General features: G+C 34.7%; 1 protein-coding gene across 1 annotated transcript in view; it reads left to right on the plus strand.

Moving 5' to 3' along the window:
• The window catches only part of LOC141399288 (uncharacterized), a 164,188-nt gene that overhangs the window by 7,725 nt on the left and 130,539 nt on the right, over positions 1-25,924 (plus strand). The window contains exon 2 of the mRNA XM_073977773.1: positions 10,890-11,410. The gene's annotated coding sequence lies outside the window, so the exon portion shown is untranslated. The remainder of the gene's footprint in view (positions 1-10,889; positions 11,411-25,924) is intronic.

Below are 25,924 nucleotides of genomic sequence, written 5' to 3' on the forward strand. Positions count from 1 at the left end.
AAGTCGGTTGGAAATTTGACTAATGAGGGCTACACCAAAATATGGTCAAAGTAAGAAACATTTGGTAGAGATATTATCTGTCAATAGAGAAGCGTGTTTAGAACCTTCAAAGTACGTGAAAAGAGCAGATACCATTATATGGGAGCTATACCAATACATTGACCTATGACAATAATTTTTGGTAAGGAGGCTTTATATGCCAAAAATCTTCAAATTATATGAACATTATATGATAGATCAAACTTAAATTATGTTAGGAAGAAATATTTGGCTTTAAAAAGTTTGGACCAAATCGGTTGCTCCGTTTGAGATTTATCGAGAACACAGACAGATGGACGGATATCCATATTGTTATTTCCATCAGACACACTTTTTACCGCATCAAATAAGCAATAATTTGAAGTCGATTTGGCTGTGTCCCTGCGTTAGTCTGGCTGGTGTGCACAATAGCTTTTGATAGGTGCATCCAATTAGATCCAAACATTGTACGTCGTAGAATTTCTTCAATACAAATTTTAGAGAGCAGTTTAAGGTCCGTTTTTTTCGTGGGCAAGTTCAACTTGCTGTTCAAAGATTTTGGATTAAGTATAGTTTAAGGCCTGTTTGAGGATAGTTTTGAAATTTTTATCGAATTGCCCACGACTACATAACGAAAATATTTTTTTCGTGGGCAATTTCATACATCTATAGTTAATCGCTCATGTGATCTATACAAACACCAAGGCACCATTTAACTTATGAATTGAGCAAGCGATTAGGCCGAAACTTTGCAAATCATAATCATAAGATCTTTTTCGGACAACTGTTTCGTGTATCTCCCCACCCCAATAAATTTAGTTCTTGTGGTCTTGACATCAACGATATAATGTTCTGGTAGGTAAATCCATACATAATGGCCTAAAAGCTATAAAAAATCCTTCAGTGGCCAAACAGAATTTCTGGTGGTCACAATAAATATAAAAAAGAATTTAAAACAGCAAGTTCGAAGATGGACTATATACTTCTTCGAGTATTCTACGAGAATCCTTGTAAAAATCTTACTGAAAAAGAATGCTTAAACTTTTTTGTTTTTTAGTGGACAGGTCTTTATTTTCAGACGTCCTACTGTGACCAAGTACAAAAGATAGAGTGATTGCCAAATGTATACTATCTCACAGAAAGTCGACACTTTTGTGGTTATATCCAGCATAAAGTCACTTCTCTGGTACCGTATCCAAAGCCTTCAAAATTACATGGTGGCTCTTAACCTATTGAAGACCTTGGATACTGTCAACCATGACAGGCTGTTCGATGGCATAGACAAGAACTCCCTCCTGTCAAATTTAACATCTTGAATATATGTGTGTAACTCTGTGCAACAAAAATCATTTTTTTTTTCAAAATGATGGGAAAACCGATTAGATTATGAAAGTAGAGATAAAAATATGAAACACGTATTTTGGCGTTTTTTAAGTTTTCATCGGAAAGTAACAAAAGTAAGCAGGGCAATTTCCGCCCATTTCGAAATATTCGAGTTAAGATATCTTGGAATCCTTGCATTTTAGGTATATAATGTCTTTGGCAACTTTACAATGGAGGATGTGGGGAATATTTTTGTAACAATTTTTAAACCTCATGCGGTTTACCAAATGGGTCTTTTTGGGCTTTTCGAAAATCTTTCAAAAACTCCTTTAAAATATGATCATTTCAAATCCAAATATTCTAAAAAATCTCTAAAATGAAAAACACGTTTTATGGTTAAACTCGGACTTTATTATCTCATCTATGTCTGGTAGAAATTTCACGATGTGTAAATTATGGACCAAATCTGTCATTCCCTTTAAGAATTATCGTGCGCACAATTTTTCCGAACATTTTTGAACTTTTGCGGGGGAGGTACCTGAAGGAGTAGACCGATATGGCTTATCTTCGATCTTAAAATAAGTTTGGACAAGATATTTCGAAGGCCAAATTTTGGGGCGAATCGGTAGATTCGTTCGAGAGTTTCTTACAATCCAACCCGTGTTTAGTGGTTAGGGATTTTTTGCACCTTTCAGGCTATTTTCTCAGAAAGTATGGTTTTGCCCCTGATGAAACTTGTACCGTCGTATGGGGAGCAGTAAATAAAAGTTGCTGCAACAAAAATCAAAGCGATTCAAGAGCAGGTCCTAAACTAAATTTTTCCGAAATTTTGGGTGGGAGGTACCTCATCTAAGCCTTGTAGAAATTTCACGATGTGTAAAGTTTGGACCAAATCAGTTACTTATTTCAATAGTTATGGTTCTCACAAATTTTCCGAACATTTTCGACCGAACATTTTCGGACCAATATAACCCAACTTCGAATTTAAACTAAGTTTGGAAAAAATATTACGATGACCAAATTTTGGATCGAATCGTTTGGCTAAATCAAATCCAAATTGTCTGAAACGGATTTCGTCCAAACATACTTGGGGTCTAACGCCATTATTTCGATGAGGCACATTTTGCCCGTATGGAAGTGTATATACTAGGTTTATGACTTTTTGACATTTTTCCTCAAAAATGATTTCCTGTAGCAGGGATGAATGAACTCTTGCCTATTAATCACTATGCTATCGTTTATTCCATTGAAATATAAAAAAAGTTCACGCACAAATCGATTTTAAAAAATAATTTTTTGAAAAAATATATGAAATGAAAAAAAAAATTTAATAAACTTATTTTTTGTTGCACGAATGAATAAATATAAGCCTACTAATAACTATAATAACGTTTATTTCATTCAAATATTAAAAAAAGTCGCGAAAAAAGTCACTTTGAAAAAATTTTAAATTTTTTGTTTTTGTTAAGAAATTATATTTTTGAGTAAAAGCGTTTACGACATTTTTACGATTCTCAGAATTGAAGAAAAATAGTGAGAAATAAATTTTATGGCATTCTAATTATCTCATGTGGCTTTAAAGTTTATTTTCAATTATACATATATCTGTTTTCAGTGACTTCAAAAAATTGTCCATAATTTTGATAAATTCAAATTCTAAAATCATTTTGTGCGTGAGGTTTTTTCACCGAATCACCTTATAATTAAGATTTTATGTAATCTTATGGCAAAACTCATCACGCTATGATACAGGGATATGAGGTTGTAAAAAAGTCATAACCCTAGTATATACCCTATGTTAGCATAAATGCTGAGGGTATAAAAAGGCGATAGAAGTATTATTTCAATTTTCCTTGCGGCAATTGTCAGTTTGTCGGTGTGAAAGAGTGTTGAGGGGCAAAGGGTTACCATATGCCTCACCTCTCTCTCCTTCAAACTGACAATTGCTGCAAGGAAAATTGCTTAACATAAATATGGACTGATAATAGTTTCCCTTTGCTAGTTCTATTTTGTTATACTAAATACTTCTGAAATATTTCATATTCTTGTTTTCGTTCGTTTTTTCCACCATCATTATTTGATGTATTTGTGGCGGAATATTTGAAAATCTGTCACATTCTTCAAATTACTTCGAAATGGTTTAGTTTCGTTCACTGATTACGGCCTAAGGTACTTTGCCATTGTCATCATTGTTAACTCCTCGCTGCTCTGTTGCTATGAATTATGGCCTTCGTTATATTGGCAAATTAAACTATAATGCCATCATTTGCCATCATCATTATCGTCATGAGGAGATTCGTCATAAAAATCCAAAGAAAAAAACGAGGGGATCTTGAAAGAATTTTGTAGGCAATTGTGGAATGTGAAATGTTAAAGGAGACACACAACTGGTCAAAGACTATGCTTGAGATATTTATTCAGGTCTACCTACAGGATTAGAAATGATAAAACAAATCTGAAAATGTTCTATCACTGAGAAATATGATTATGTTTTAGGACTACATTTTGAATTTGTATGCATGTATTTGTCTAGTTCGGCACAAAAATTCTATAACACCCCACGCATTCTTTCAGGTTAAACCTGAAGTAATCTAAACCAAGCCATGCCATCATCTCATTCAGACATTCGTTCGTTTCCTCGCAACTGAACCAACATCTATTTCGTCTATTAAATGTAGCTGTTGCTGCCGGTGGTAGTGCTGATGTTGCTGGTTGTTGGTTGTTAGTAGTTCCGCTACGTTAACGTGTTACATCTCGTGCCTATCTTGTTTTAGTTTCAGTTTTACTGGTCTTCGGTCGTATCATTTGATACAATTCTTCTTTCTTTTCCTCTTCGCTGTCGTTGTTTGTCATTTATTAAAAGTGTTGTTATCAGAAACGTAATTAAGGTAGAAAGACATGGAAAATCATGACGACGATGATGATGATCATCATGTATGTAATTATGATTATCTTTAAATATAGATTTCAACTTGTTTCTGCCGACTATGGTGTTTTTTTTGTGGTAGTGATGCTCTACATATAAAGGCATTGTGCAGAGACGGAGAAGGAGAGGGTACTGCCGGTGTTCTATCTCCCAAAAGACTCCTCACCCTCCATATCTCTAAAAAACCGAGAGAACTCCAGTACAACAATAATGGTAGAAAAATATTCTTGAAAATCAACGTTTCAGTCCCAAATAATGGTGGACAAAGTATTCTTAAAAAAATCCACGTTTATGTCACAAATTATTGGGGCAAAATACTCTTAAAAAATCCACGTTTCTGTCCCAAATAATCATGGGAAAAATATTCTTAAAAAATCCACGTTTCTGTCCCAAATAATCATGGGAAAAATATTCTTAAAAAATCCACGTTTCTGTCCCAAATAATCATGGGAAAAATATTCTTAAAAAATCCACGTTTCTGTCCCAAATAATCATGGGAAAAATATTCTTAAAAAATCCACGTTTCTGTCCCAAATAATCATGGGAAAAATATTCTTAAAAAATCCACGTTTCTGTCCCAAATAATCATGGGAAAAATATTCTTAAAAAATCCACGTTTCTGTCCCAAATAATCATGGGAAAAATATTCTTAAAAAATCCACGTTTCTGTCCCAAATAATCATGGGAAAAATATTCTTAAAAAATCCACGTTTTTGACCCAAATAATCATGGAAAAAATATTCTTAAAAAATCCACGTTTCTGTCCCAAATAATCATGGAAAAAATATTCTTAAAAAATCCACGTTTATGTCCCAAATAATCATGGAAAAAATATTCTTAAAAAATCCACGTTTATGTCCCAAATAATCATGGAAAAAATATTCTTAAAAAATCCACGTTTCTGTCCCAAATAATCATGGAAAAAATATTCTTAAAAAAATCCACGTTTCTGTCCCAAATAATCATGGAAAAAATATACTTAAAAAATCTACGTTTCTGTCCCAAATAATCATGGAAAAAATATTACTAAAAAATCCAAGTTTCTGTCCCAAATAATCATGGAAAAAATATTCTTAAAAAATCCACGTTTCTGGAAAAAATATTCTTAAAAAATTAACGTTCCTCTCCCAAATGAAGATGGAAAAAATATTCTTAAAAATTCCACGTTTCTGTCCCAAATAATTTGTGGAAAAAATATTCATAAACAATCCATGTTTCTGTCCCAAATAATGGTGGAAAGATATTCTTAAAATATCCACATTTCTGTCCCAAATAATGGTGGAAAAAATATTCTTAAAAAAAATCACATTTCTGTCCCAAATAACGGTGGAACAAAAATATCCTTAAAATATCCACGTTTCCGTGTCAAATAATCATGGACAAAATATTATTAAAAAGTCCACGTTTCTGTTCCAAATAACCTTGGAAAAAATATTCTTAAAAAATCCACGTTTCTGTCCCAAAAAATCATGGAAAAAATATTCTTAAAAAATCCACGTTTCTGTCCCAAATAATCATGGAAAAAATATTCATAAAAAATTCACGTTTCTGTCTCAAATAATCATGGAAAAAATATTCTTAAAAAGTCTACGTTTCTGTCCCAAATAATCATGGACAAAATATTATTAAAAAATCCACGTTTCCGTCCCAAATAATCATGGACAAAATATTATTAAAAAATCCACGTTTCTGTTCCAAATAATCATGGAAAAAATATTCTTAAAAAATCCACGTTTATGTCACAAATAATGATGGAAAAAAATATTCTTAAAAAATCCACGTTTCTGTCCGAAATAATCATTGAAAAAATATTCTTAAAAAATTCACGTTTATGTCCCAAATGATCATGGAAAAAATATTCTTAAAAAATCCACGTTTATGTCACAAATAATGATGGAAAAATATATTCTGAAAAAATCCACGTTTCTGTCCCAAATAATCATGGAAATAATATTCTTAAAAAATCCCCGTTTCTGTCCCAAATAATCATTGAAAAATATTCTTTAAAAAATCCACGTTTCTGTCCCAAATAATCATTGAAAAAATATTCTTAAAAAATTCACGTTTATGTCCCAAATGATCATGGAAAAAATATTCTTAAAAAATCCACGTTTCTGTACCAAATAATCATGGTAAAAATATTCTTAAAAAATCCACGTTTCTGTCCCAAATAATCGTGGAAAAATATTCTTAAAAAATTCACGCTTTTGTCTCAAATAATCATGGAAAAAATATTCTTAAAAATCCAAGCTCCAGAGTCAGGTGGTGCTTGAAAAAATATTCTTAAAAAATCAAAGCTTCAGACTCAGGTGGTGTTTGAAAAAATATTTTTAAAAAATCAAAGCTTCAGACTCAGGTTTGAAAAAATATTCTCTGTTTGAAAAAATATTTTTAAAAATCCACGCTTAAGACTCTTATGGTATTTGAAAAAATATTTTTAAAAATCCACGCTTAAGACTCTTATGGTATTTGAAAAAATATTTTTAAAAATCCACGCTTAAGACTCTTATGGTATTTGAAAAAATATTTTTAAAAATCCACGCTTAAGACTCTTATGGTATTTGAAAAAATATTTTTAAAAATCCACGCTTAAGACTCTTATGGTATTTGAAAAAATATTTTTAAAAATCCACGCTTAAGACTCTTATGGTATTTGAAAAAATATTTTTAAAAATCCACGCTTAAGACTCTTATGGTATTTGAAAAAATATTTTTAAAAATCCACGCTTAAGACTCTTATGGTATTTGAAAAAATATTTTTAAAAATCCACGCTTAAGACTCTTATGGTATTTGAAAAAATATTTTTAAAAATCCACGCTTAAGACTCTTATGGTATTTGAAAAAATATTTTTAAAAATCCACGCTTAAGACTCTTATGGTATTTGAAAAAATATTTTTAAAAATCCACGCTTAAGACTCTTATGGTATTTGAAAAAATATTTTTAAAAATCCACGCTTAAGACTCTTATGGTATTTGAAAAAATATTTTTAAAAATCCACGCTTAAGACTCTTATGGTATTTGAAAAAATATTTTTAAAAATCCACGCTTAAGACTCTTATGGTATTTGAAAAAATATTTTTAAAAATCCACGCTTAAGACTCTTATGGTATTTGAAAAAATATTTTTAAAAATCCACGCTTAAGACTCTTATGGTATTTGAAAAAATATTTTTAAAAATCCACGCTTAAGACTCTTATGGTATTTGAAAAAATATTTTTAAAAATCCACGCTTAAGACTCTTATGGTATTTGAAAAAATATTTTTAAAAATCCACGCTTAAGACTCTTATGGTATTTGAAAAAATATTTTTAAAAATCCACGCTTAAGACTCTTATGGTATTTGAAAAAATATTTTTAAAAATCCACGCTTAAGACTCTTATGGTATTTGAAAAAATATTTTTAAAAATCCACGCTTAAGACTCTTATGGTATTTGAAAAAATATTTTTAAAAATCCACGCTTAAGACTCTTATGGTATTTGAAAAAATATTTTTAAAAATCCACGCTTAAAACTCTTATGGTATTTGAAAAAATATTTTTAAAAATCCACGCTTAAGACTCTTATGGTATTTGAAAAAATATTTTTAAAAATCCACGCTTAAGACTCTTATGGTATTTGAAAAAATATTTTTAAAAATCCACGCTTAAGACTCTTATGGTATTTGAAAAAATATTTTTAAAAATCCACGCTTAAGACTCTTATGGTATTTGAAAAAATATTTTTAAAAATCCACGCTTAAGACTCTTATGGTATTTGAAAAAATATTTTTAAAAATCCACGCTTAAGACTCTTATGGTATTTGAAAAAATATTTTTAAAAATCCACGCTTAAGACTCTTATGGTATTTGAAAAAATATTTTTAAAAATCCACGCTTAAGACTCTTATGGTATTTGAAAAAATATTTTTAAAAATCCACGCTTAAGACTCTTATGGTATTTGAAAAAATATTTTTAAAAATCCACGCTTAAGACTCTTATGGTATTTGAAAAAATATTTTTAAAAATCCACGCTTAAGACTCTTATGGTATTTGAAAAAATATTTTTAAAAATCCACGCTTAAGATCCTTATGGTATTTGAAAAAATATTTTTAAAAATCCACGCTTAAGACTCTTATGGTATTTGAAAAAATATTTTTAAAAATCCACGCTTAAGACTCTTATGGTATTTGAAAAAATATTTTTAAAAATCCACGCTTAAGACTCTTATGGTATTTGAAAAAATATTTTTAAAAATCCACGCTTAATACTCTTATGGTATTTGAAAAAATATTTTTAAAAATCCACGCTTAAGACTCTTAGGGTATTTGAAAAAATATTTTTAAAAATCCACGCTTAAGACTCTTATGGTATTTGAAAAAATATTTTTAAAAATCCACGCTTAAGACTCTTATGGTATTTGAAAAAATATTTTTAAAAATCCACGCTTAAGACTCTTATGGTATTTGAAAAAATATTTTTAAAAATCCACTCTTAAGACTCTTATGGTATTTGAAAAAATATTTTTAAAAATCCACGCTTAAGACTCTTATGGTATTTGAAAAAATATTTTTAAAAATCCACGCTTAAGACTCTTATGGTATTTGAAAAAATATTTTTAAAAATCCACGCTTAAGACTCTTATGGTATTTGAAAAAATATTTTTAAAAATCCACGCTTAAGACTCTTATGGTATTTGAAAAAATATTTTTAAAAATCCACGCTTAAGACTCTTATGGTATTTGAAAAAATATTTTTAAAAATCCACGCTTAAGACTCTTATGGTATTTGAAAAAATATTTTTAAAAATCCACGCTTAAGACTCTTATGGTATTTGAAAAAATATTTTTAAAAATCCACGCTTAAGACTCTTATGGTATTTGAAAAAATATTTTTAAAAATCCACGCTTAAGACTCTTATGGTATTTGAAAAAATATTTTTAAAAATCCACGCTTAAGACTCTTATGGTATTTGAAAAAATATTTTTAAAAATCCACGCTTAAGACTCTTATGGTATTTGAAAAAATATTTTTAAAAATCCACGCTTAAGACTCTTATGGTATTTGAAAAAATATTTTTAAAAATCCACGCTTAAGACTCTTATGGTATTTGAAAAAATATTTTTAAAAATCCACGCTTAAGACTCTTATGGTATTTGAAAAAATATTTTTAAAAATCCACGCTTAAGACTCTTATGGTATTTGAAAAAATATTTTTAAAAATCCACGCTTAAGACTCTTATGGTATTTGAAAAAATATTTTTAAAAATCCACGCTTAAGACTCTTATGGTATTTGAAAAAATATTTTTAAAAATCCACGCTTAAGACTCTTATGGTATTTGAAAAAATATTTTTAAAAATCCACGCTTAAGACTCTTATGGTATTTGAAAAAATATTTTTAAAAATCCACGCTTAAGACTCTTATGGTATTTGAAAAAATATTTTTAAAAATCCACGCTTAAGACTCTTATGGTATTTGAAAAAATATTTTTAAAAATCCACGCTTAAGACTCTTATGGTATTTGAAAAAATATTTTTAAAAATCCACGCTTAAGACTCTTATGGTATTTGAAAAAATATTTTTAAAAATCCACGCTTAAGACTCTTATGGTATTTGAAAAAATATTTTTAAAAATCCACGCTTAAGACTCTTATGGTATTTGAAAAAATATTTTTAAAAATCCACGCTTAAGACTCTTATGGTATTTGAAAAAATATTTTTAAAAATCCACGCTTAAGACTCTTATGGTATTTGAAAAAATATTTTTAAAAATCCACGCTTAAGACTCTTATGGTATTTGAAAAAATATTTTTAAAAATCCACGCTTAAGACTCTTATGGTATTTGAAAAAATATTTTTAAAAATCCACGCTTAAGACTCTTATGGTATTTGAAAAAATATTTTTAAAAATCCACGCTTAAGACTCTTATGGTATTTGAAAAAATATTTTTAAAAATCCACGCTTAAGACTCTTATGGTATTTGAAAAAATATTTTTAAAAATCCACGCTTAAGACTCTTATGGTATTTGAAAAAATATTTTTAAAAATCCACGCTTAAGACTCTTATGGTATTTGAAAAAATATTTTTAAAAATCCACGCTTAAGACTCTTATGGTATTTGAAAAAATATTTTTAAAAATCCACGCTTAAGACTCTTATGGTATTTGAAAAAATATTTTTAAAAATCCACGCTTAATACTCTTAGGTGGTGTTTGAAAAAATATTTCTAAAAAATTCACGCTTAAGACTCAGGTGGTGTTTGAAAAAAAATATTCTTAAAAAATCCACGCTTTAAACATAGGTGGTGTTCAGACTTATGGGGAGATATTCTTCCAAAACATCAATGACCTGTATTTGGAACATTCTTGTGAGGGTCTGACAACCTATTTAACCCTGCCAAAAGTCAAATAAATGCTTAGCTTGTGTACCCAATACTGTAAACTTTAGTCAGGTCATCTCTCAAAAGTCTTCGTTATGATCATACTCATCATCTCCATCATTGTTGTTGTTGTATAAGATGTGGTCTTGTGTGGTGGATGATGGTAGATGTTGTCTGTCTGCCCTCTATCACACCAGACCACAATAGTAGAGCGGATACAAGTCTCTAGCAAAGTCTAACTATATTTTTTTATTTTAGACGCAGTTCAGCAGCAGCAGTTGGATTACCACTACATCAGTAACAACATCATTGTGATCTTCATCATCATCATCTTCTACAACAAAGTGAAGTGAAAAAACCCAACAAAAACAATAGAAAAGAAAAACGTTAGTTTTTCTCAGACTATTTTTGTGTTGTTTGTGTATATTTTTTGGTTTTGTGAGATTGTGAAATATCAAAAAGAAGAAAAAACGAAACGTAGACAACAACAAAATCGACGACTAAGTTGAACTGAAACTACTACCGTTCATCAACAACAACAACAACGCGATCATCATCGCCGTCTTTGTGTGAGAGTCCATACAACTCTACAACTAACTTTGAGCCAGAGCTGGCATCTAAGCTGGAATCTAAGACGTTGCCACACCGTCGTCATCGTCGTAGCCATTAGACCATCAGTCTGTCAGTCATCGTATCGCCTGTGCATTCACCCACCCTCCCTCTCACCAACAACCCCCGTCAAACGGGTGGATTCAGAAATTGTGGATACTCTTAGTCAGGTAAGTTTTGATGTTTGCAATCGCTGGAATTGCTGGCTTTATAATACCGTTTTATTAGTTTTTGGCAATAACGATTTGAGACGTGCCAAACCTCTTGGACAGGCTTGGTGGGCACAGAGATAGATAAATAGAAGAGCCAGTCAGCCAGCAAACAAACACAGTGCATTTCATTTTGGCCATTTCTTAAAAGACTAGTTTCACTCGTCTTCGTGTTGGTTCATAAGCCATTATTTGTATGATTATTCTCAATAAATTTCAATTTTTTATACATTTCTTGGATTTCTTGGCAATATTTTCCATCCATGCCCCCCTTTCCAACCGCTTTGGCATTCTTTGCAGAAAATGTTGCAATTTTCCATTGCAATGCAGCGCTCTTAGCTAAGCATATTTCTTCACATATTTTGTGATATTTATTTTGTTGGCCAGCATTGCTGTTATTTGCTAAGCTTTTTTCCTGTTGTTTCTTTTTTGATGGCGAAAATAAATCTGTAGACTAAGCCGGAAGGCCCAATGTCGTATTTTGACTTGTTTTCTTTTTTTAGTGCAATGTGCGTCCGTCCTTATTGCATTGGCAAGACTTTGGAAATGATTTGCATTTTGTTTTTTTTTGTTGTTGTGCTGTTTGGCATTTTCTTCTTCTTTTATGTTGAGGGAGTGTGTTAATGATCTTCAAAATCAAACAGGTGCCAATTTCCATGTCAATTTTTGTTGAAAGATAATCAATTTTTTGGGAGAGTGGAATTATGCCAAATAATGTCAGTGGAGGGAGATCAATGGTCGATAATGGTGGGCAATATATTTAATTTTTTTTGAAGGGTAATATTGAGATTGTTTGAAATGTGAGGGAGATATTTTCATAGATTAGCTTTAATGGAGATGGATTAAGTTGCGATTATTATTTAAAAAAAAAAAATTACTTTAAAATCAACACCATTGGTCTGGATTCCTTAAACAAATTAAATGATGATCTTTTTACTGATAGTCTTTGAAAAACAAGTGCGATATAGTCAGAACGGGGTTGTCTATGTTATACAAGACACCACATTGCCCATAAGTCCAATTTCATAATATTAAATTTGCGACAACTTTAGCGCCCTCTAATATTTGATCAATTCGTATTAGTTTAAACCGCAAATGGCCTATTTTCATGAATATGTTCTTCCCTTGAATACGTCCACCAAAAGCAGTGACATCCGCCATGGAAATAAAGGTCCGAGAATTGTTATAGCTTAGCATAGTTTGCTATAGCAAAATTGATACCAACTTAAACCTCAGAAGGTCCTTATTAATAATAGTCACTTTTATTTGAAATGTCCCCAAATAAAGCTGGGATATTCGTCATTACAATTAAAATCCAAAAAGTGGGATAGCAGGTGACTTTTGGGACATCTCGGTTGTTTGACACCTATGTGAACTTTGCATAAGAATAAAAGGTTGACTATTTCCGAACAGGAATTTTTTCAATATTATCTCAACATCACAAAAATTAATTTGCTTCTTTCCCTCTGGGATCTCCGTCTTTGAAGATCCTAGCATGATTACAAGGTATAGATGAACAGTTGGATATGGACTCAACTCGTCGAAGCAATTATTTCGATGTGGTACAAACTTTTGAGCCAAAAGCCTTATCATATCCTACCCACATAATGGCGTAAGGTATACAAAATCAAACATTAATGTTGCATCATTTTACAAATCACAAAAAAATTAATTTAACTGATTTTGCCAATTCCCTCATTTCCCACCTACTTACGGTAGCCGCTCATTATGATGTAATACGAACGTATGATTAACTTACAAATTAATCATACGACATGAATTTGATGTCAATATAAAAACAAGTAAAAAAGTATCAGTCGGCTTTGCCGACACAGATATAACATCAGCCTGTGTGAATTGAAACACTTTTTTCCAAAAACGTATATATTTAAGGGGTTTTAAAAATTTTGGGCGTATGAGCCGACAAAAATATGGATTTGGATAGAAGCTCAACAAGTTTTGCCGGGATCTATAGGAATGGACCGACATATTCCATTTTGAAATTAGGTCTTATTTTGGGTGTCATTGCCCACGATAGATATCTCGACCACTTGTCGTTTCAGTTGGTCTCCATATAATTCAGAGGTTTTGGACCATTATATCAGGAAACATGTACTTGCCTACGAAAAACATGACATCGCTGTAAATAGGACCACTAGGTGAAAATTTTCAAGGGATCCTCGCACAGACCCTTAACCGGGTTGCTCTGTTTATGAGATATCGCGTGTATATCTTAGCTAATATTACCGATCTTTGGTGGGGGAGGTACCGGAAAGAGTGGACCTACAAGCACCACCTTCGAATTTCATCTAATATTTGAAGAAATATTACGATATGCAAAGTGTGGATCTACTCAGTATTTGGTTTGGTAGTTGTCGTGCTCTCCAGCCACTACATGGTGCCGTAGAGGGTTTTTTACACTTTTTGGGCTGTTTTCTCAAGAAGTATGGACTTGCCCCTGAAAAAACTTTTACCGTCGTAACTGAGGCAGTGCATGAAAGTTGCTTCAACAAAAATCAAATTGATTCCAGAGCAGTTCTTAAAGTGAACTTATCCAAAAGTTTGTGTGCGAGGTACCCGAAGGAGTGGACAAATGTAGTCCATATTCGAACCTGATATATATTTGGTAGATATACTGGGATTGGTAAAGCATGGACCAAATCGGTCACTACCATCCAGAGTTATCATGCGCAGAATTTCGAAGTTAAACTAAGTTTGGACAAAATTTTACGAAGGCCAACCACTACACACGGTGTCATAGGGGTTCTTCGTAAGTTTCAGGCTATTTTCTCAGAAAGTATGGACTTGCCCCTGATGAAAGTTGTACTGTCGTATAGAGGACAGTGAATAGATGTTACTATAACAAAAATCAAAGCGATTCGTGAACAGGTCCTAAACTGAACTTTTCCAAAATTTGGTGTGGGAGGTACCCGAAGGAGTGGACCGATTGAGTCCATATTGGAACCTAAACTAAGTCTGATAGAAATTTCACGATGCGCTAAGTATGGACCAAATCGGTTATTTCCTTCAAGAGATATGGTGCGCACAAACTTTCCGAACATTTTCGAACTTTTGTGGGGGAGGTACCGGAAGGAGTGGACCGATGTAGCTCATCTTCGAACTTAAACTAAGTTTGGGCAAAATATTACGAAAGCCAAAATTTTAACCGAATCGGTTCATCCGTTCGAGAGTTATCGTGCGCTCCAGCCAGCAGGACAGACAGACAGACGGACGGACATGGCTAGATCGACTCCAAATTGTCTGAAACACATTTCGTCCAAACATACTTGGGTTCTAAAACTATTATTTCGACGAGGCACATTTTCATCGTATCAAAGTGTATATACCCTCTTTAGCCTAAAGGCTGAAAGTATAAATACCATGGAATGAACTTTTTTTCAAAAAATACTTCCTGTTGCACGAATGAATGACCTTTGGTCTATAACCCAGCAAACATTCGGATCCGTTAGTCATTTAATTAACCCATTACAAAGTAATGTATAAAAATAAAACTACTTACTTCACTACTTACTTAGTAATGAGTACGGTGGCACAGAGGGTGTGTGTCCGAATCGTATAGTTAAAAATATAAAAAAACAGTTGGTGGTGCACATGTAAGCGTTTAAACGACCATTAAAATAAATATATGAAGTGTGTTGAAATTGAAAACTAATTCCAAATCCCTAACATTTTTCAACTTTTGTGGGAGAGGTAACAGAAGGAGTGCACCCATATGGCTCATTTTCGAACTTAAAGTAAGTTTGGGCAAAATATTACGAAGGTAAAATTTTAGACCGAATCAGCAGTTTCGTTCACACACACACGGTGTCATAGGAGTTTTTTGCATCTTTCGGGCTATTTTCTCAGGAATAATGGACTTGCACCTGATGAAACTTTTACCGTCGTATGGGTGACAGTGAGTACAAGTACAGCAGAAATATAAGCGATTCAAGAGCTGGTCCTAAACCGAACTTTTCCGAAATTTTGTGTGAGAGTTACCCGAAGGAGTGGACCTATTGATTCCATATTGGAACCTTATCTATGTCTGATAGAAACTTTACGATGGCCAACGTATGGACCGAATCGGTTACTCCCTTCAAGAGTTATCATGCGCATAACATTTTCGAACTTTTGTGGGGAGGATTGGACCGAATCGGTTCATCCGTTCGCGAGTTATCGTGCGCTACAGCCAGACAGACAGACGGACGGACATAGCTAAATCGACTCCAAATTGTCTGAAACGAATTTCGTCCAAATATGCTTGGGGTCTAAAAAAATTATTTCGATGAGGAACATTTTACCCGTATGAAAGTGTATATACAAACAAACAAGGAAATGCCCCAGTTTATTCGAAGAAAGCGAAACCCATATTGTCATCGGACTCTTCGGGTTCTTCTTCCTTCTTGGCTTCAGCAGCAGGGGCAGCAGCAGCACCGGATCCAATGTTGGTGATCAAGTCCTTAACATTGGTACCTTCCAAAGCCTTGGCGAACAAACGTCGCAGTTTCACACTTTCTTACATCAGCGGACAGAATTGAGACTATGGTTGATTTACCAAATCCAGTAGATTTAAGTTGTCATTTTAATATATGTCAAATTAAATCGAGAAAATGCACTTAATCGTCGTATAAGTGTATAGTCTAAAACACGTTTTAAACACAACGATTTACTCTATTTGGGTTACCATAATCATAATTACAATAATAGTAATAAAAATAATAATAATAATAATAATAATAATAATAATAATGATAATAATAATAATAATAATAATAATAATAATAATAATAATAATAATAATAATAATAATAATAATAATAATAATAATAATAATAATAATAATAATAATAATAATAATAATAATAATAATAATAATAATAATAATAACATCCTAGACGGGACAAGGGAGACTTCCCTCATATCAATGAGTTCACCCCGATGCTCAATGATATTCGGGTTACTCTTTCATGATATTCGGGTTACTCTTTACTTAAATTACACTGACGGTTTTAATTACAATGGCGGTCTGAATTACAACTCCACTCACCCACCTGCTACTCTCCGGTATTTATACTCGCTGGTTGATGCATAGACTGTTCTAGCCTCCTCTATGTAGAATGTTCCACAATGATCATGCGACATGCTACTCGATATGCAAATACACATACAAACAGACTGATGAATGTAAACAACAACTAGCGCATATACAATAAATATGATAGAGCAGAAGAGATTACAATGTAGAACGTTTATTTACTAAACAAAAGCAAATATGAGAGACAACTCGCAAAGTTGAGAGTTGAGCGAAAATTCATCTAAATTAACTTAAATCCACCAGCTACTTTTGTAACAATACTTAAAATACCCATATTTTCGACATTCTTCTTCTTCTTTATTTACTCATCCGTTCCGCCGGATATAAGTGATCGTACAATTCATCTTTTTTAATATTTATCGCATTTCAGTTATTATCTTATTGAATAATGGTTGTCAGCTCTCTGTGTATTGCAGCATTCAGCAGATCAGTTTCGTTGGTATAACTTATCCAGTCCGTAATGTTTTTGAGCCAGGATGTTTCTTTCCTTCCTCTAGCTGGCCTTCTTTCAATTTTTGCCTTCAGAATTGCTTGTAAAATTATGTATTTGTTGTTCCTTAATACATGTCCCAGATACGCTATTTTGCGTCTTTTTATAGTTGTTATTAATTGCCGGCTTATATTCATCCTTCTTAGTAGTTCGTCATAAGAAATTTTCGCAGTCCATGGTATTTTCAGTACTCGCCGCTAAATCCATATTTCAAAGGATTTTCTTTCATCAGAGGATTTGAGCTTCCAAACTTCTGTTCCATATAACAGCACCGACCAAACATAACATTTTATAAAACGTATTTTTGTTGTTATGTTTATGTCATGACTTTTCAGGGTTTTACTATATTTACAGAAAGCATCTCGCGCCATCTCTATTCGACTTTTTATTTCTTTCGAGGGATCCCATTGTTCGTTTATTAACATCCCAAGATATTTAAAGGTTCTCACTCTTTCTATTTCTGTACCTTGTACTCAGCATGGGGATTTTTTCTGCTAATGATCATGTACTTCGTCTTCTTCATGTTGATTTTAAGACCATATTTCTCACTTACACGTGCCAGTTTCTCTTCTAGTTTTTGTAGACTGGATATGCTCCCTGCCAGTAACGTAGCATCGTCCGCATACCTTATATTATTGACTAGTTTCCCATGAATTCTGATTCCGATGTTTTCTCCTTCGAGTGTTTCTTGGAATATTTTCTCTGAATACACGTTGAATAACAGGGGAGATAAAAGGCATCCCTGTCTAACACCCCCTGATATGGTAATTTCTTTTGTGGGTTCTCCACTTACGTCAATTCGTGCGGACTGATTCCAACAAAGACTTTTAATGCACTGGAGTTCGTTTTCTGGTATTCCAATAGTATTCTAGATTTCCATTAATTTGTCATGTTTGACGATGTCGAATGCCTTTTCATAGTCAATAAAACACATGAACACACCCTTCTGGACATCTCTACATTTCTGTATTACAACTTGAATGCAGTATAATGCTTCTCTTGTGCCCATTCCTGTTTTAAACCCAAATTGGGTATTTCCCATGTGTGCTTCACATGTAATATATATTCTGCTATTAATTATTTTTAAAAATATCTTCAAAGCATGACTCATTAAGCTAATGAGTCGAAAGTTTTTGACATTATGATCCTTTAAAAGGATCCAGCAGCATTAATTGCTCTCTGAACAAGTAAAAAAGAATCAGTCGGCTTTGCCGACAGAGATATACCCTCAGCCTATGTGAATTGAAATATTAATCTACGGACAGATCGAATGTATTTCGGGTCTTTTTAGAATTTTGTGGCCATTTTGTACCTTTGAACTTGCCGACGATAATGTGGATTAGGATTAAAGTTTTGCGGAGGGGCTACTTAAATGAATAGACGACATAGGAAGTGGATATGATTTTGAGAGGCATATCTTTTTGATATATATTAATCACACTAGTTATTTCAGTGGATCATCTTATAACTTTTGGACCTGTATGCCAGGAAGCGTGGTCTTGACACGGAAAACATAATATAACTGTAAACAGCAGGACCACAATGAACAGCATCGGCATTCATTTCCAAAGCATCTTCGAAGAGACCCTAAACTGCATTTCGACACGAATGTTGAACTTTTGTGGGGGAGGTACCTTAAGGGGAAGAAGAAGTTTTCGTGTTCTCCAGCGACTACGCATAGGGATTTTTACACCTTTCGGGCTGTTTTCTCAAGAAATACGGACTTGCCCCTGAAAAAACATTTATCGTCGTAATTGTGGTAGCGAATGCAAGTTGCTTCAACAGAAATCAAAGTTTCTCGAGAGCTGGTCTTAAAGTGAACCTATCCGAAATTTTGTGTGGGAGGTACCCGAGGGAGTGGACAAATATAGTCCATATTTAAACCTGATCTATATCTGGTAGATATATTAAGATGTGTAAAGTATGGACCAAATCGTTCACTCCCTTCAAGAGTTATCGTGCGCACAATTTTTCCGAACATTTTTGAACTTTTGTGGGGGAGGTACCTGAAGGAATGGGCCGATTTGAATTATCTTCGAATATAAACTATGTTTGGACAAAATATTACTAAAGCCAAATTTTGGACTGAATCGGCAGATCCGTTCGAGAGTTATTTGCGCTCAAACCATTACATACGGTGTCATAGGGGTTTTTTTGCACCTTTCAGGCTATTTTCTCAGGAAATATGGACTTCCTCCAGATGAAACTTGCACCGTCGTATGAAGGGCACTGAGTATAAGTTGCTACAACTAAAATCAACGCGATTCGAGACCAGGCCCTAAACCGAACTTTTCCGAAATTTTGTGTGGGAGGTACCCGACGGAGTAAACCTATTGAGACCATATTGGAATCTCATAATACTCTGGTAGAAAGTTTACGCTATACAAAGTATGGACCAAATCGGTCTCTCCCTTCAAGAGTTATCGTGTGCACAAACTTTCCGAACATTTTCCAACTTTTGTGGGGGAGGTACCGGAAGGAGTGGACCGATATAACCCATCTTCGAACTTAAACTAAGTTTGGGCAAAATATTCCGAAAGCCAAAATTTGAACCGAATCGGTTCATCCGTTCGAGAGTTATCGTGCGCTCCAGCCAGCAGGACAGACAGACAGACAGACAGACGGACGGACATGGCTAGATCGACTCCAAATTGTCTGAAACACATTTCGTCCAAACATACTTGGGGTCTAAAACCATTATTTCGATGAGGCACATTTTCATCGTATCAAAGTGTATATACCCTCCTTAGCCTAAAGGCTGAGGGTATAAAAAATATTACAAACATAGTTTAGTTTGTATTTCAGGAATTCTTTCTGGTCAGAAAAACTAGTTGAACTTATTTTGCCCGAAACCTCATTTCGCACCTACTCATGGCAGGGAGCGTATGAACTATATTCATATTGGTACTTGGATAATTATTCATCATACGTCATGGGGTTTACGCCAATGTCTAACCACTAAGTGCAACATTTTATGTTTAACCCAAATCGTAACGAGACAAGTTTTTTATTTATTTTTAAAAAAACAAAGCACTTTTTTAGGGTAATTAGGTCCCACTGATATCAAAAATCAACTCAAAAAAACTTTCCGATTTTTCGTTTTCCCTGAAAGTGGTGTTCGAAATTTCGAAAACTGGTGCTTATGCTATATGTGTAGAAGTAAAATAAAATTGATTTATTTGCCGTTTTATTGATTTATTTCATAATTTTCGTATGAAAAAAGGGTTGAAGATTGGTATTGAGAATTCTTTTGACCTACAAAACTTTTCCCCGAAATGTGTTAGCACTGGTCCACGTTTTGGATTGCCCATAGAACGGTACCGTCCGATTTTCGGGAGATTTCAAGGATTTAGCTGCATTATCCTGCAGAAATGGCTACTTAACTTTCCTCCAGAAATTTGCCAGCATATGTCCACGTTTTATGTAGCCTTGGTTGAATGGTACCTAGCGATTTTAGGGTATTTCAGGATTTTGGCAGCACTATCCTTTAGAAATGGCTGAAATTTAGAATTTAGTCTTATATGGTTCTATAACGTTTTGATATACCCATCGATATGTAGGTTAAGTACCAGCGTTCGAAATTTCAAACAGTCAACTTTGCACATCTTTAAAATCGCGGTTGAGCATGTAAAGCATGTTCTCTATATTATGTGAAACGGCTACATATATTGGCAATAATTCCCCATGATTACTTTTTATTTTTTTTTTTTTTAAATGATTGCTTGAGTTGGAGTATTCCCCCAATGGCTCAACTTCATTTATTACCCTCTATTACAGAGAGTAATGTTTTTCAACACGAACTGACAGTGTTGCAAAATTTTACTGATCGCTACCAATATCATGATTTCATCCCGGCAAAGGGAATTATCAACTGGCTTCTCAGCTTTTGAAATGATTTTTTTAAAATTAATTTAAAAAGTATCCAAAAATGTAGGTTTCAAAAATCTACCCTTAAAATCTAGGGGGTTTTCAAGGGAACCTTTTTTTTTTTTTTGCTGACAGACTAGACTTTATACATATACCAAATTTAACCTTTTCCATCCATAAATATTTTTTTTTTTTTGAAAAAAAAAAGTAATTTAACTGTTCAAAAAATCGAACACCAAGTACGAAATGGGTTAAATCCAAGATTATCTATCGATCTGCTGCTCTTGAAAAAAATAAAATAATTATAAGTTCCAAAACAAAATTTTAAAATCCCCGATAATTATTTTTTTTAATTTAGTTTGGCGACCTATAGCCAAACTAAATTCAACAAATAATACAACAATAGGTCAACAATAAAAACAACAACATCCCCGATAAATGATTCCTGATCTTTTAAAAGTTCAAGAGTTTTGGTGTGTTGAAACTTGAAGAAGAAATTGACTTGCTTCAAAACAGAACAGAGTTCATATATCAGACCAGGCCAAAAACCAAATGAAAGTGGTTCTTTGTGAAGTTTTGCTTTCACTGATTCTTTGTAATAACTTTAAATGCACTGAAGAAAATATGCACTCATCAAAGAATCGATTACAATGTGATTCCAAATAGTTTACCATTCCAAAGAGTTGTTAATAATAGGGTCATGCTAAGTGATGCTTTCACTCATTCTTTGGAATGGCTACTTATGAAAATCGTATGCCAATGATGATTGTATCCATTCTTTATCACTGAATTATAGGGGTCCCTTTCCAGAGTCTAAATATATTAAGATGTGATTTTTATAGACGACCACAAATTAGTATTTATACATATTTTATATACTTTTGTTTTCTTTAAAGTCGACCTGTAGGGGGTTTTTAGAAATTATTACACTGGCATTCCACTCATTCCGCCTCATAGACTACTCAAATTAGGTACCTATATTTGTGCTAGTGGTTAAGTCATAACTTTGAGTTTCTTTTCTTACCAAATTTACATTCCTTTGTTTTGCTTTCGATTTTGCATACATTGACTTTCGATTACAGCTTCGAACCTTGTCAGTCAAATGTCCATTTATAATCCCCCTTAAATACATACATATATATTATTTATATTGTATGGGGTATTATATTGTTATCTATAAATCTTACAAGCTTATTTACATTATAACAAAAGGCTATAATAAAACACCAACGATTATTTATTACATTTGAACTTTCTCCTTCAGCCGCAGTTTGAAGTTAAAAGTTTATGACAGACATGACCTTCTCGAAACTCACCCATCGTCAGGCATTAAAAAGCAAACTAAGCAAAGAAAAAACAATAATTTTATACCCGTCTATGACACATAAAAAAGACCAACAAATAAGACAGGTATTTCAATTTAAAATTTCTGGATATCACTTATCAGCAGCTTGGCAGCAGTAACAAAACAGCACACTTAACAAAGGTAACTAGCCATTTCACACTTCTGGTTGGCAGGCAGCCATTCTGTCAGTCAGTCATATTGTTCTGTTTGGTTTGGTTTTTTGTCATATAAACGGATTTCAATACAGTCTCTAGAATAAAACACAAGGTCAAATCACATCACACAGTTTTTTTTGTTCACATTACCGACATGCATACACAACACAGCAAGTATGAGTACATATTTTATTTCTGGTTTTAAAACTTATCGTTCGATCAGTTCAAAAAAGAGGAGAGAAATAAATGCAGAGGAGTTAAACTTGTTCTTTAAGAATTTTTTTTTAATAATAAAAATAAACGATCTGAGTTGAAATCATAATTAATATACTATTAACTAGGAAGCTTCTTCACCCTTTCCTCTTTCTGATATAAAAAACGGAATACAGTAGGAAGAATATAATACGACTTCTGAGGAGAATCTTCATAGGCGAGCTAGAGGAAGACTTTATAGGCTAGCTGGAGGGAGTTTTTAAAGATGAGATGATAGGCGACTTTAAGAGCGTTTTAGAGACGATCTGAAGGTCCAAATAAACAGACGAGCTGAAGGCCGTATTTATACACGAGCTGATGGACATTTTTATAGACACCTTTAGGCCGTCTTTATAGACGACCTTAATGGTGTCTTTATAGACGACCTCTAGGGCGTCTTTATAGACGACCTCTAGGACGTCTTTATAGACGACCTCTGGGGCGTCTTTATAGACGACCTCTGGGGCGTCTTTATAGACGACCTGTAGGGCGTCTTTATAGACGACCTCTAGGGCGTCTTTATAGACGACCTGTATGGCGTCCTGTATGGCCTCTAGGGCGTCTTTATAGACGACCTGTTGGGCGTCTTTATAGACGACCAGTTGGGCGTCTTTATAGACGACCAGTTGGGCGTCTTTACAGACGACTTGTAGGGCGTCTTAATAGACGACCTGTGGGGCGTCTTTATAGACGACCTATAGGGCGTCTTTATAGACGACCTGTAGGGCGTCTTTATAGACGACCTGTAGGGCGTCTTTATAGACGACCTGTAGGGCGTCTTTATAGACGACCTGTAGGGCGTCTTTATAGACGACCTGTAGGGCGTCTTTATATACGACCTGTAGGGCGTCTTTATAGACGACCTGTAGGGCGTATTTATAGACGACCTGTATAGCGTCTTTATAGACGACCTGTAGGGCGTCTTTATAGACGACCTGTAGGTCGTCTTTATAGACGACCTGTAGGTCGTCTTTATAGACGACCTGTAGGGCGTCTTCATAGACGACCTGTATGGCGTCTTTATAGACGACCTGTAGGTCGTCTTTATAGACGACCTGTATGGCGTCTTTATAGACGACCTGTAGGGCGTCTTTATAGACGACCTGTAGGGCGTCTTTATAGACGACCTGTAGAGCGTCTTTATAGACGACCTGTAGGGCGTCTTTATAGACGACCAGTTGGGCGTCTTTATAGACGGCCAGTTGGGCGTCTTTATAGACGACCAGTTGGGCGTCTTTACAGACGACTTGTAGGGCGTCATAATAGACGACCTGTGGGGCGTCTTTATAGACGACCTATAGGGCGTCTTTATATACGACCTATAGTGCGTCTTTAGAGACGACCTGTAGGGCGTTTTTATATTGACCTTTTTATAGACGACCTGTAGGGCGTCTTTATAGACGACCTGTAGGGCGTCTTTATAGACGACCTGTAGGGCGTCTTTATAGACGACCTGTTGGGCGTCTTTATAGACGACCTGTTGGGCGTCTTTATAGACGACCTGTTGGGCGTCTTTATAGACGACCTATAGTGCGTCTTTATAGACGACCTGTAGGGCGTCTTTATAGACGACCTGTAGGGCGTCTTTATAGACGACCTGTAGGGCGTCTTTATAGACGACCTGTAGGGCGTCTTTATAGACGACCTGCAGGGCGTCTTTATAGACGACCTGTAGGGCGTCTTTATAGACGACCTGTAGGGCGTCTTTATAGACGACCTGTAGGGCGTCTTTATAGACGACCTGTAGGGCGTCTTTATAGACGACCTGCAGGGCGTCTTTATAGACGACCTGTAGGGCGTCTTTATAGACGACCTGTAGGGCGTCTTTACAGACGACCTGTAGGGCGTCTTTATAGACGACCTGTAGGGCGTATTTATAGACGACCTGTATAGCGTCTTTATAGACGACCTGTAGGGCGTCTTTATAGACGACCTGTAGGGCGTATTTATAGACGACCTGTAGGGCGTATTTATAGACGACCTGTATAGCGTCTTTATAGACGACCTGTAGGGCGTCTTTATAGACGACCTGTAGGACGTCTTTATAGACGACCTGCAGGGCGTATTTATAGACGACCTGTATAGCGTCTTTATAGACGACCTGTAGGGCGTCTTTATAGACGACCTGTAGGGCGTCTTTATAGACGACCTGCAGGGCGTCTTTATAGACGACCTGTAGGGCGTCTTTATAGACGACCTGTAGGGCGTCTTTATAGACGACCTGTAGGGCGTATTTATAGACGACCTGTATAGCGTCTTTATAGACGACCTGTAGGGCGTCTTTATAGACGACCTGTAGGGCGTATTTATAGACGACCTGTAGGGCGTATTTATAGACGACCTGTAGGGCGTATTTATAGACGACCTGTAGGGCGTATTTATAGACGACCTGTATAGCGTCTTTGTAGACGACCTGTAGGGCGTCTTTATAGACGACCTGTAGGGCGTATTTATAGACGACCTGTAGGGCGTATTTATAGACGACCTGTAGGGCGTATTTATAGACGACCTGTAGGGCGTCTTTATAGACGACCTGTAGGGCGTCTTTATAGACGACCTGTAGGGCGTCTTTATAGACGACCTGTATGGCGTCTTTATAGACGACCTGTATGGCGTCTTTATAGACCTGTAGGGCGTCTTTATAGACGACCTGTAGGGCGTCTTTATAGACGACCTGTAGGGCGTCTTTATAGACGACCTGTATGGCGTCTTTATAGACCTGTAGGGCGTCTTTATAGACGACCTGTAGGGCGTCTTTATAGACGACCTGTATAGCGTCTTTATAGACGACCTGTAGGGCGTCTTTATAGACGACCTGTAGGGCGTCTTTATAGACGACCTGTAGGTCGTCTTTATAGACGACCTGTAGGGCGTCTTTATAGACGACCTGTATAGCGTCTTTATAGACGACCTGTAGGGCGTCTTTATAGACGACCTGTAGGGCGTCTTTATAGACGACCTGTATGGCGTCTTTATAGACCTGTATAGCGTCTTTATAGACGACCTGTAGGGCGTATTTATAGACGACCTGTAGGGCGTCTTTATAGACGACCTGTAGAGCGTCTTTATAGACGACCTGTAGGGCGTCTTTATAGACGACCTGTATGGCGTCTTTATAGACGGCCAGTTGGGCGTCTTTATAGACGACCAGTTGGGCGTCTTTACAGACGACTTGTAGGGCGTCATAATAGACGACCTGTGGGGCGTCTTTATAGACGACCTATAGGGCGTCTTTATATACGACCTATAGTGCGTCTTTATAGACGACCTG

This window comes from Musca autumnalis, unplaced genomic scaffold (genome assembly GCF_047663935.1).
Source record: "Musca autumnalis isolate F117 unplaced genomic scaffold, ASM4766393v1 scaffold_3, whole genome shotgun sequence".
Taxonomy (NCBI): domain Eukaryota; kingdom Metazoa; phylum Arthropoda; class Insecta; order Diptera; family Muscidae; genus Musca; species Musca autumnalis.